Genomic DNA, 12,347 nt, shown 5'->3' on the forward strand with positions numbered 1-12,347 from the left:
TTACTTAGCCAGTCAAAAATCCACTTATTAGACCTAAAGAGCAACCCATTTTATATCCCTGTCGCTAACCCTAACATCAGGTTCAACCGTGATCATTTCCATCACCTCATAAGTCATGACACCAGATCTACTTGTACGGTGCACATTCAAGAAGTGAAGACCATCTACACCTATGCTGTTTGTGGAGTTAGAATATGTCCAGAAACTTGCTTCCAAAGGTACCATACATTACAGGACTATTACTTCGATGACAAACGTTGCAATGATCCCAGACGCCTAAAAGAGGGAGGAGGGAGGCCTTTTCAGAGAGGAAGAAGGAGACCACTGCGAAATTAAACATTTTAGAGACTGTTGATGTGTCTTTAAATGAAATATGTGAAATAGAACACTGGATGGATTTAGTTGATGGAGACTGATAAAAATGTTTCTCTCGACAAATTTTAAATTTTCATATTTTAGTCAACCATGCAGCTTATTTAAGTACTGATTGTAATCTTTTAATTACAAATACACTTTAGCAGCCTTTTTGAGCCTTTTGAATGTTAACTTGTGAAAGATCAGTTGTTGCAAAATCGTGGACAAAAATGGAAGTTTTCTCGTCTTTACATATGAGGTTTCATTAACTTTTGAAAATTTACATAATTATTCAAATGATGCACTCCATGATGTCACGTGATTTCATATATCCCATATTTTTTAAACCTTATAGAAACAAGAATTTTATGCTCTTTATAAATATATATGGTTTTATGAGGTTTCTGTGAAATGTTTTTGCTTGGCAAGCATTATAAGTCATATGGCTTGTATACTCTTATAATAACCGCCCCCCACACCCCCCCCCCCCCCCCCCCGTGGTATGCTAAGGGTTAAGAGAACTTTTACCTTTTACCTCCATCCTGAAATCGTATAATCTTCGAAGCCGAGGTCACAATTTCATTCTTCCCCATGTTAAAACTGAACGCTTTAAGAGTTGCTTTGTAGATTGATGCCTTTTTGGACTTATATAACTATGCATGCTGTGTATGAAATGTCTCTTTTCTATGTAGATTGTACTTAGCCACATATTTTATAAACGTCTTATTATGATAATAATCATACGTTCATTGTAAACTTACACGTCTGTTGTAAGGGTTGTTACTTCAATAAAGACGTTTATTATTATTATCATTATTACACTAATAAGCCATCAACTATCAACTCACATTTCTCTATGTCCTCAAACATCTCACTCAAGTCTCTCTGGAATATTTCAGGGGCTGACACCACCCCGGTAGTGCACCCGCCAAGGAGAATCCCGTTCATGTTAAGGGACAAAGTGAAAGCTGAACTGAACAGAATGGAAAGAATGGACATCACAACTAAAGTTAAGCAGCTCACGAAATGGCGGTGAAGAGAGAACATTATCCACTCAGAACAGTGGAAGAAGTAGCGGCGACTCTTTCAGAAGCCATGGTTTTCTCAACACTGGATGCCACGTCGGGATTCTACCAGATCAGGCTAGCAGAAGAAAGCACCTGGCTTACCACGTTCAACACACCTTCTGGCAGATTTAAATTGAAAAGGTTACTGTTTGGTTGACACTTGCATCAATCTTTATCTCATATTCACCAGGGAGAATGCCAATCACAGCATGGTCTAGAAAGACTTTCTGGTCTAAAAATAGTTCCTTTCCCTAAGTGTCTCAACAATTTTGTCCGTAATTGCTGGTTTTCTTATACCTTAACGTGTACATTCTGATTTTTTAAATGCACTGTGTTTCTTTTGCAGAAAATTGCTCGAAGAAAAGCAGCTGTTGATACGATGGACTGGAAAGATATAAAGAAAGGGCGGTGTAAAAAGGTTTTAATTGCCGACTACACCAGTTCTGATGAGAGTGAGGATGAAAATGGTCATGATGTAAAACGATTTGTAACAAAGAGGTTGTCGTGGAAAGGCTTAAAGTTAAGGGAGCTTAAAGACGTTCTTGAGAAAGTTGCAGACAGAAAGAGTAGTTGGCAAAAACGTGTCTCTTAGGGGTTCTCCACCTTGCGCTCCAAAGTGGGCTGTTCGTTCTTCACCGATGGCCACCAGCACGCCTGCGCGGGAAGGACGACGTTAAACCAGACTAAGCAACATGTAATGCACCTTCGAAATATTTCTCGCAGAAAAAAATCTTCGCATTTTCAATTTTAATTGATCTCATCAATATAGCATAGTTATTTTTACAGCTTTCTTTCCAGTGGGCAAAATGAGTGTGTCTTAATTAACTACTTTTAGAAGTTTTTAAGGACAATCGTCATTTTCAAATTGCCTAAGCACGTTTTTCAAGCGCTTTTGCTGTGAAGTGTTTTCTAGGTAGACTTTAGCCACTAAGTCGTTTTCAGTTCCGTTTTCAGTTATTTCGTTTAAGCAGTTGTAGTTATAGAGAAATTTCTGTGATCATTTAAAGTATATTTATATGAACTCCGTGCTAACCTAGGAATCGTGAAACGTTCAGTGAATTCATGACTAAAATAATTTCAGCGGTTAGGGTGTAGGGTTGGCGCAGTGGTGAGAGCACTCGCCTCCCACCAATGTGGCCCGGGTTCGCTTCCTCGACTCGGCTTCATATATGGGATGAGTTTGTTGGTTCTCTATTCTGCACCGAGAGGTTTTCTGCGGGTACTCTGGTTTCCCCTCTCCTCAAAAACCAACATTTGACTTCATTTACGCTGATTGTTAATTTCACTTTACATTGTCCCCAGTTAGTGCTCCCGCGCTAAATCGACTAGAAGTTCCTTTCTTTCCTTTATAATCGATGTAGCATTTTGGTGTATTGGAGGGTATTATGTGGTCTGATATAAGTGATTATTATAAGCAGCTATATTAACATAAATAAAAGATGGGAAAAGAAATAACTCTGTTGGTGTTTCGTCTCGTTTATTTCGATTTGGATTTGTCCCCTTGAAAATGTCGTTCGGATAGCTACATTAATCCAGTGAAGGCCATAAATACTTGTTTGTTTATTTGTCGAGCCAGGTTAATTTGTTGTCAGCTAACAAGCTGATGTATGTGGGCCTGTTGTACTCACCCTGTCGTGCACACCCTGAGGTGAGACCACAACACAGGGAAGTGCGTACCCCAGCTACTCTTTACAAACAGTGTGTAGGCTTTTTAGCGGTCGCATTGTTGAGAACATTGAAGAGTTGCGAGACTAATGGAAAAAAGCTTTATCAAAAAAAAGAGTCAAGCTAAACCCACGGAACTATCTATCCAAACTTTCACTCGAAGCAAAATTACGAATTTGGACTGCAAAAAAGGTTAACTTTACCAGATGCTGTCCAAGCAAACAAAACGAAAAAAAAGCAATGAAACGTGCTTTTCACCGATTTCGTAAAAGTCGTCTTTACGATTTTCGTGCTTTGCGTAAAGACTGCGTACAAACCTTGCTTAAGCTCCCTTTGCAGTGACTGTAAATTCTCACTTACGGTTTTCAAGCTCTGTGCGTTAAGGCAACGTATAGACCTTGTTTAAGTTCCCTTTGAAGTGAGTGTAAATTCTCGTAAACTCTCTTTACACACTACCGTGTTCACTTTGTAAAGACAATCTTTACGCAACTGGAAAGGAATTCGTAAAGAATGGTAAATGTGGTCCTTACGCTTTCTTTACGGTTTCTTTTGGAAACCGTAACTTTAAGATTTCATATGCTTGCTGTGAATACCACTGAACTCAGTGACCTCGGTACCTCTTGAGTATTTCAGGTTGGGGATCTTCATCACTTCTACACCCTACGGTAAACACTATCTTTACTAGGTTTAACTCTGTGGCAGTCTTCAACCCCACAACTGGCATGACATCTCCCTCAGCCACCTGAACCTCCATGCATTACATGGTATCGCTTTTGGTACAAAACTACCACGTCAGTCTTTCCGATTGTTTTGATTTCATGCCCCGAATAAGAGACCAATTTTGATCTACTTCTGCCACTGGTTACTATACCAGTTTCATTACAGGCACTTCTTGGCATCACATTACACTGAGCTCCAGTGTCAATCTTAAATCGTATGGTACAATTATTGATCTGAAAATTTGCATACCAATCTTTTTCTGTAACTTATTTGGATCCAATAGTAACGATAAAGAATGGCTGTTCATCTCTGGTACTTTCGTTACCAACTGTGTGAACTTCTTTTGTGGTTGCTTTGCACACTTTGGCAAAGTGATTTTGTTTGTGGCACGCATTGCAATTTTTTTCACATGTCTGACAACGCCCTCCCTTGTGGCGATATCCACAAAACTGACACAAATTCATACCTTATGTTCCCGCTCTCACATTCTCTTTCTACTCTTTCTTGGTTACCGATTTGTCCGGCTCCGGTCCTCACTCTATTTCACCATGTGTACTACTTTTGCTTCAGTCAAAACCTTTAGGTGTGCTGAACTGATTTCGGCTGCTCTACAGATATCAATGCACGTTTCCAGGCTCAATTCTGACTCTCTGAGAAATCGAGCCCGCACTGTATATATCGATATCATAATTTACACCACAAACAATCCTATTACGAATTAATCCGTCCTTGAGGTCCGCAAACTCACACCTTGATGCCTTGTTTCGTAAATCTGTCACGTTGGCATCAATCGACTTACCCTCTAATTGATTCCTTGAAAAAAAGAATGCAGCTCAAATGTTAGATTCTTCCGTGCATTTGCATACCTCTCAAACTTCCCCATAATCTTATCCACTTTCTTGTTATCGTCATCCGCATTCCACTGATTCAGAAACGTAATGTAAACCTCCAGAGCCTCCGATCCGGTCATGTGCAAAAGTGTCATTGCTCGAACTTTTCCAACTTTTCTAGCCAAACCTTAGGCGATCTCATAGCTTTCAAATTGCTGCTTGAATCGTCGCCAATGCTCTGCTAAATTTCCATTGAGTGCTAAAGCGATGGGTGGCTGTAACTTATCCATATTATAAAGTTTTTTCTGACAACATATCAACAAGACCGAGGGCGCTTTCCATTCAACAAAAATCACCGGTTCAAATTTTCGCTAGTCGAATGGAACGCGTCCGACCGCTTCCCAGAATTCGAGGTCACGTGCTCTGCAACAGAGGGCATGCTGGGTGAAACTTTGTTGTGTTTGAAAATGGCCGACTTTTTGAACATTTTCGCGGCTTTAGACATAACAGCGTCCTTGTTTTGCTGGGTATTAGGATATTCTGTAACTGTTATTCCCAAGCAGTCTGAAGAATAAAATTAATAAATATGATATATGAAGTTCTGCTAACTTGATTTAACAAAATGGCAAAACGGAGGGAACAGAACTACTACGAGCGAAAGTCGAAGTTAGGGTAACATACCGCTCCTGGTTGAAGGAAACAAATTGCTGCATTGATGCTGTAGAAAAAGACTGAAATCGTTCGACACAAAGCCACACGCTGAGCATTGATACGCTGCTCTGCCCGCCATTATTGCTTTTTCAAGTGGCCACGTGAGCTCACGCTCGGTAGAGAGACTAGTCCCGACATCTCTTGCGAATGGAACACAAAATTTTCGACAATTCCGGAAATTCCATCAAAGAGGGTGCACTTAAAACGTATTCCTAAATTTTCGAAAAATTTTCCCGGAACTTTTACCGTTCAATTCAGTTTCCGACCGGAAATCGGACCGTGTTCCCACTAGTTTCCATGCCCAGAAGGGCCCCGGATGTAACCACAGATTACCAGCGTCGCACCGGAATCGCGAGGTCACGGGATCAAACCCCGTTGAAGTCCTGAATTTTTCAGGCTTCTCTACGCAATTGTAAAAATTGCGTTCATAACTGCGAAGATCATAGCTTCACTTGATTTCATATCCGCAGTTCATATATGACTCATTTCATATACCATTTCATCATTGAGTTACTCCTCACGGGACCATTGGAACCCACAAATGACCAGCTCCCAACGTCAGTGGCTTCATAGCTCAGTTGGTTAGAGCGTCGCACCGAAATCGCGAGTTCACGGGTTCAAACCCCGTTGAAGTCCTGAATTTTTCAGGCTTCTCTACGCAATTGTAAAAATTGCGTTCATAACTGCGAAGATCATAGCTTCACTTGATTTCATATCCGCAGTTCATATATGATTCATTTCATATACCATTTCAACATTAATCTATCAATACAGGTGCAGTGAGAAAAAAAACTGCAAGTTTCCTGGAGTCCGTCTTCAGCAACTGAATGTAAACTGGGCATCATTCTCAACAATGCAAAGCCCTTGTTTACTTGGGCATTTTGACTTTGTTTGCCTACATTTTCATCGAGTGCTTTAGCTTTGTTTGCCAATGTTTTCTTTAACTGAAGAAGTGAATCACTCGCTTTTAACGTTCAGACTGAAAACCAGAGGAATCGTTCTCGGTCAGTGATTGTCGCTCGAATTCTCAACTTACTTGTGGCCTAATTTTTAACCAGCCAATGGGATTGTTTGTTTTCCCTTGCCGTGCGTTCTGAGAACTTTAATTTGTAGTCAATCTCAAATAAAACATGTTTTATCGCTGAAGTTGTCGTTGCTATGTAAGAAAGCAATTGATTCATGGTTTTAGCTGTGCGTCGAGTTAAGGGTGCTCTTGGAAGATTGCTAAGCACTCAAAAATACTACTAGCATGCTAGCTTTTGAACAAGGACACTTGTCAAGGAAAAACATTACCAGAAATTCGTGACATTTCGTTCACGCGATGATTTATGTCTGCGGTTACACGGAGCATGGTCACTGGCGTCAAATTGCGACAACAACATGTACCAACTATACCAGATTCACGTATCAATCTTCGTTGGATCCTTGATCCGTTTTCCTTACTTAATTTAAACCATCGACCAGGAATCCAAAAATAAAGAAGATCAATGTATAGTTAACCTCATTTCCTCTCTCGTCTTTCATTTCAACAAGCTCATGTTATTTCATCACAATTGGATATGGCATGTATATTGACAAAGCTATTTCAGATTCTAGACGGCGCTGCTGGTCTATATAAGACAGAGGGGATTCAGTGACTTTTAGCTTACAACCTGGGGCTTCCTTTTCGAAATTCAGCAAAACAAAAGACATTATTAGCGGTATTCCTCCGGGCTCAGGATGTGAAAAACACGAAGAACAATCGTAATTTGGCGCGATTTTTCACATTTTGAAGTCTACAGAACTTGAAACAGCGGTAGAAAGCGTAAAAATGCTAGGCTGCTAAGCTGACATAAACATGGCAGCTTTTTTGTGCGAAGAAAGCTATGGAAAATGGTTGTTCTTCCCGTTTTTTCACATCCTGCCGGACATTCGTGCGACCAGATGAAGGCTACATCCATTCGTGAAAAAGCGTCCTTTTCGGTGCCGATGGGCGGCATTCTCCTTTATCGTGGAACGTTTTATTTAACGTAGTTGAAAAGATCGTAATTTGAAGAAAAGTTTGAGGGGTTGGCACCTATGGAAGCATCAAAGACACGCACAGCTCAAAGCTTGGAAGTCAAGGTAAGTGAAGGTATTTTAATCAAATTAGAAGGCAAGTACCAGCGTAAATCCTTGTTATTTTGGCGCTATTTGGCCGCTCAAACAATGAACGAAATAGTAAAAAAAACCTTCGCTTCGTAGTGTAGTTGCATATTATTTATCAGGGAAAGGTCGGCACATCGAATTTAATTTATTTGAACTGCCAAAAATTGATAGTTTATTTTAGATCCCATACATTTCTTTACAACATCGGACAGCCATTTTTTCTGTTCCATTTGATTGACATGCGGTATTCGTGACGCAATATGACTCGAATTTCTGGTAATGACTTGTCAAGGACGATATTTGCTGGTGTAAATTACTCTTCAAGTGCACTTGTCAAGGAAAACTTGTCATATTTTCCATTTACACGACCAAGGAAAATTGGAAGTGTGTACAGTCGGCACTTTTTTCTTGACAAGTGGGGTTGCTGTAGAGTCCGTGGGGGGTTGACAGCTTCTTTAAACTAGGTAGAATGTATATTTAATTTAGGTAAAATGACGGTCACCAATTTAACCTAGGAAAAAATGGATTCAACGTGAGACTGGATTTGACCAATAAAATAACCACTGTTAAAAATAATCGAACTGTCAGTAGTTAAGTAGCCCAAGACAGGTATGGTAAATTTCGATAGATTGTGCAATTTTTTTTTCAGTATAAAATCCCAATGGCGGCTTTCCATTAAGTTTTATCGTGATGTGTTCCACTTATTCTGGTACGAAACGATTTATAATGTTAGACATAGTATATTAATATAGTAAGAGTTCTGAAAACTCAAATTGTTTGAGGAGACACACTGTCTGGTTATTCTTAACGTTCGCGATCTGATTGCTAAACAATTGAACTTAAAGGGCACGCGCATGGGTTCAAATTGCGCCTATGCATTCCATTTATTCTTTGTGGAAATCTAAAAGAATGCACCAAAATCGAGTTTGTAAGCTCGCCAATACGTACTGCGCATGATCAATACCAACTAGACTTGAAATTAGGATTGTCCACTCCTCTTGGTCGGCCGCAATTACAAATCTTGTCAATTTTTCCAACAAGTCATAGTAAAGAAGTTCTAATTAATTGGATTTACAGCGTGCGAGAATGGTCGAAGTATAAACTTCCTTAGTTCTCGTTGGCGCCAGCAGTAAATCAGTGGATTCAGAAGCGAGTTAAGCGTGACTGAAGTATAAAATCCTCCTCGCACAAGATAGACTCTGTCGTCGTAATTTACCATTACAATGTACAAAATAACGGGTAACAAACATATTCCAAGAGCAGTGAACACGAACACTGTCGTCTTCAGCGCTTTTCTGTCCTTTAAGAACTTTTCTACATCTTCTTGCGAAAGGCATTGATCTTTAATCAACTTTTGATGCCGACGAGTCTCAAAGTACAGGACAACATAAGAAGACGACACGAAAATTACGCACACAATTGGGATATGAGAAGCCAATATACCATAGAGACTGCCAGTTTTTGTACCTAATAAAAACATGCTTGTGCGGCATAAACCACTATATATCCAACAAAACAAGATTGCTAACTTCATGTTTCTTTCTGTCACAACGCTGGGGTAGCGGTAAGGAAATTTTATCGCAACCAGTCTCTCACAAACAACTGCCATCAGATGCAGACACGAGGAAAGAGAAAACCAGGGAAAGAGAAACCATTGTAAAATGAGGAAGCCGGTAAAACGTTCCTCGTCACCAACTAACTGGGATACGTTCCAAATAATTAAAGCTGGCTGAACGTCTAGACCTGTCAAAACGTCAGTGGTTGCCAAACATGCTAACATAATGTTCGCGTTACTCTGAAGACTGCGTCTTCTTCTTATACCAAGTATCACCAACACATTCAGTCCAATTGTGAATGGACAAGTAATGCTGTTCATGATTATGTTAACGATTAAAAAAACTCTGAAGCAGTGTCGTGTTGCGTCGGAGTGCGTAATAGAATCCATTTCTTTAATAACGTTTGTTAAATTCGAGGCAGTCAAGTTCGCCATTTTGAGACAAAATGCAGTACTCAATGATCTTTGTAAGTAGCGTGGTTTTTCAGTTAATATCAGAAGAAGGTAAACCTGGCGAAGGCTTGAAGGACGGGACTAATAGAGGTCCGGAATTTCCAACACCACGTACACCAATTTAATGACGATTGCGAGCAACAAATGCCTTGGACGATAGATGTACACGGGGGTCGAAGCTTTAACATGAACCAAACAGAATATTGCACAACGTAAAAGCAGTGAAATAGACAAAGCGAAAAAATAATAATCAAGCTTAAGAGACGATTGCGAAAGGACTATTTACATTGTAAATGCTCCAAATAACAGACTTCGTCTGAAAAAGCTGCTTAGTAGCGATCGATTTACTGCTGCCAACTGCGCCTAGCATTCCAAATGAGAAGAACAGTAAAGAAAAAGTCAAGCAAAAGGCTTAGCGCCCTTAAGCATACTAATGAGACGAAAACAAGTAAAAACAACTAATGTACATGCGAAAGGTAACACTAAAGAGAAAGAACTGGGAAAAAGCCGTTAATGAAGTGTGCTTGAAGATTACAAAAGATGCAAAGCTTAGGTTCTTCATAGGATAAGATAAAAGCTTAGTCGGAAATGAATTCTAAATAAGTTTTTTTTCTTTTATTTCCGTGTACGTAAAAGGAAAACGGCAAGTAGTTTCTTCATCAAAAGAAGACAGCTGCAATTATTTTCAAGAGTTTCCGTCTTTGAGAGTCCGCTTTTCTTAGTTTCTTAGTGTTCAAATAGTCTTTACTTTGAATAATCATCATATTTGTTAGCCTTGATATTGAAATGAATTTTACAGAGTATAGCATGTTGTTAGGCGAGAAGACCTCAAGAAATCACCAGGCTTATGGGGAGAGGTCCACCTCGACATCTAGGCTCGAATTCCAGCTGTTTTGGGATTGAAGTTAACATAGTCCTCCACCCAACGAACGGCTTGATCCCTGGTTTGGTTTGTCTGTGACGTAGCACCCGTGGCAATTGTATTTTGTAGCTTGGCAGGCAGGCAGGCAGGCGACAAGTTGATAGAAGTGTCATGCATAATTATCGTCCAGTATCAGTGTTCCGGCAATAGCAAAGGTCTTTGAGAAAACACTTTATAACCAGCTTTTTACCTACATATATATATATACTTCAATGTAATAGTATATCTTATCAAAATATCAATCTGCCGGGCTTTCCATCTTTCATTCACTGCTATGCTTGCCTTGCCTCGCCTTGCTGGAAGCCAGTGGTAATTAGGCCTGTAATACATAGATTTAGCCAAGCCTAAAAGCGGAGCTCCCTGGTCATTTATTCTTACTGCCTGAAGGGTTTGTGAAAATAAAAGTTTTCGAATTGTCCGCGTTTTGATCTTTCTGGTTGCTACTTTAATAATTAAATCATTTTCTTTGCTTTCTTCTATAGAAAAATTCATTGCCTAACTAGTGAATTCGACGGTACATTTTATGTTAAAAGCCGACATACATACATACGTACATATATACTTTATTGAACCTCCCTAAAGGGGCTTTTCAGGAACAATAATATTTATAAAATAATAATTTACATAATTATTTAAATTATTTACAAGATTAAAATAACTACTTATCACAATATCAATTACTTCCTAAAAAATCTCTTAGAAGTTTGTTTGTTCGTTCGTCTGTTTTTTCAGTGCGACATCGGAAATTTACTTTGCAATTCACCAGTTTGGCAATAATTTTTTCTTGAACCGCATGAGTTTGAAAAAAAAAACAACAAGCACAACCTCAGCGAGCAACCGGAAAAGGAAAAAAAGCCATTTCAGTCTCAACTGTCAATAGCCAACGAATAGGATTTACGCTAAAGTTTGAAGCCATAAAAACAACTTTGTCAGTTCAAGGTCAAAGAAGAGTTTTACTGATGTACTTTATTCCACTTTATCTCTGAAAACAAGATTATTCCATATTTTGATGTATTTCATTAAAACACGCCAGGTTGGCTTAGCACAAGAATCTGCAAAATACGGCAATGCAACCAAGAAAGGACGAACTTCAAATACGATCTGCTCCAACACTTTTAAATAACGTTTGGGTGCTTTACACAAACTTCTGAAAACACAAGCTAGTGAGATTTCCCTCTAATTTTACGAGAACTCATTGCGAATACGTGTTTATCACATAAGGGCAAAAATTTCTTGTCACTGTCGAGGCACAACGAAAAAAAGTTGGGCAAACGGATTTAGAAAGCACTTGTTCGCTCGCATTTTAGAAAAAAAAAAGTTTCTGGCAAGGGGTTAGTACAGATAATTGTTATTTAATTCCAGTTGACAATAAAAATTCGATTTTAGTTCCTGAGCAAAGGAAGAACCGATTAAACCACCTTTTAAAAGTACGCATCCACTTCAAATAACAAATGTGAGAATGATATACACATTAAATGAAATGGTGACAATGGAACCCACTGGAAACTCGGAAAAATCTGAGCCCCAGATGGGATTGGAACCCACGACCCTTTGTGATCTAGTCGGATGCTCTAACCACTGAGCTACTGGAGACTCTATGGCGAGCAAGGTGCTGAAAGATGTGTGAGTTCTTATCGGATGTTAAATGTTCACGAACACGTGTAGCAAGATGTCGGTTTGTCTCGCCAACATAACAGGCGCTACAGCCTGCACGAGAAAATTTGTAGACAACCCAATCGCTGCAGCATGCGCAAGAAAATTTGTAGACAACACGGGATCGTGATAAATTAGAGATGGCATCTTTGGCACTAAGTAAGTTCTTGATCCTGTATGGGGCAAACACTAACTTGATGACTAAGTTCTTACAGTGGCGTTGAATTAAGCGCTTGATTCTGTGTTGAGGGTAAGTCGAGAAGGAGCCAACAAACGGTAATTTGTAATAG

The 12,347-nt window shown here is 39.4% G+C and overlaps 1 long non-coding RNA gene and 1 other non-coding gene across 2 annotated transcripts in view; both read left to right on the top strand.

Annotated features, from left to right (window-relative positions):
- The window catches only part of LOC138013264 (uncharacterized), a 342,610-nt gene that overhangs the window by 199,586 nt on the left and 130,677 nt on the right, over positions 1 to 12,347 (top strand). The window lies entirely within an intron of this gene.
- On the top strand, positions 5,911 to 5,983 carry Trnaf-gaa (transfer RNA phenylalanine (anticodon GAA)). Its single transcript has one exon. It is a non-coding gene; the product is annotated as a tRNA-Phe (tRNA).

This window comes from Montipora foliosa, chromosome 8 (genome assembly GCF_036669935.1).
Source record: "Montipora foliosa isolate CH-2021 chromosome 8, ASM3666993v2, whole genome shotgun sequence".
NCBI lineage: Eukaryota > Metazoa > Cnidaria > Anthozoa > Scleractinia > Acroporidae > Montipora > Montipora foliosa.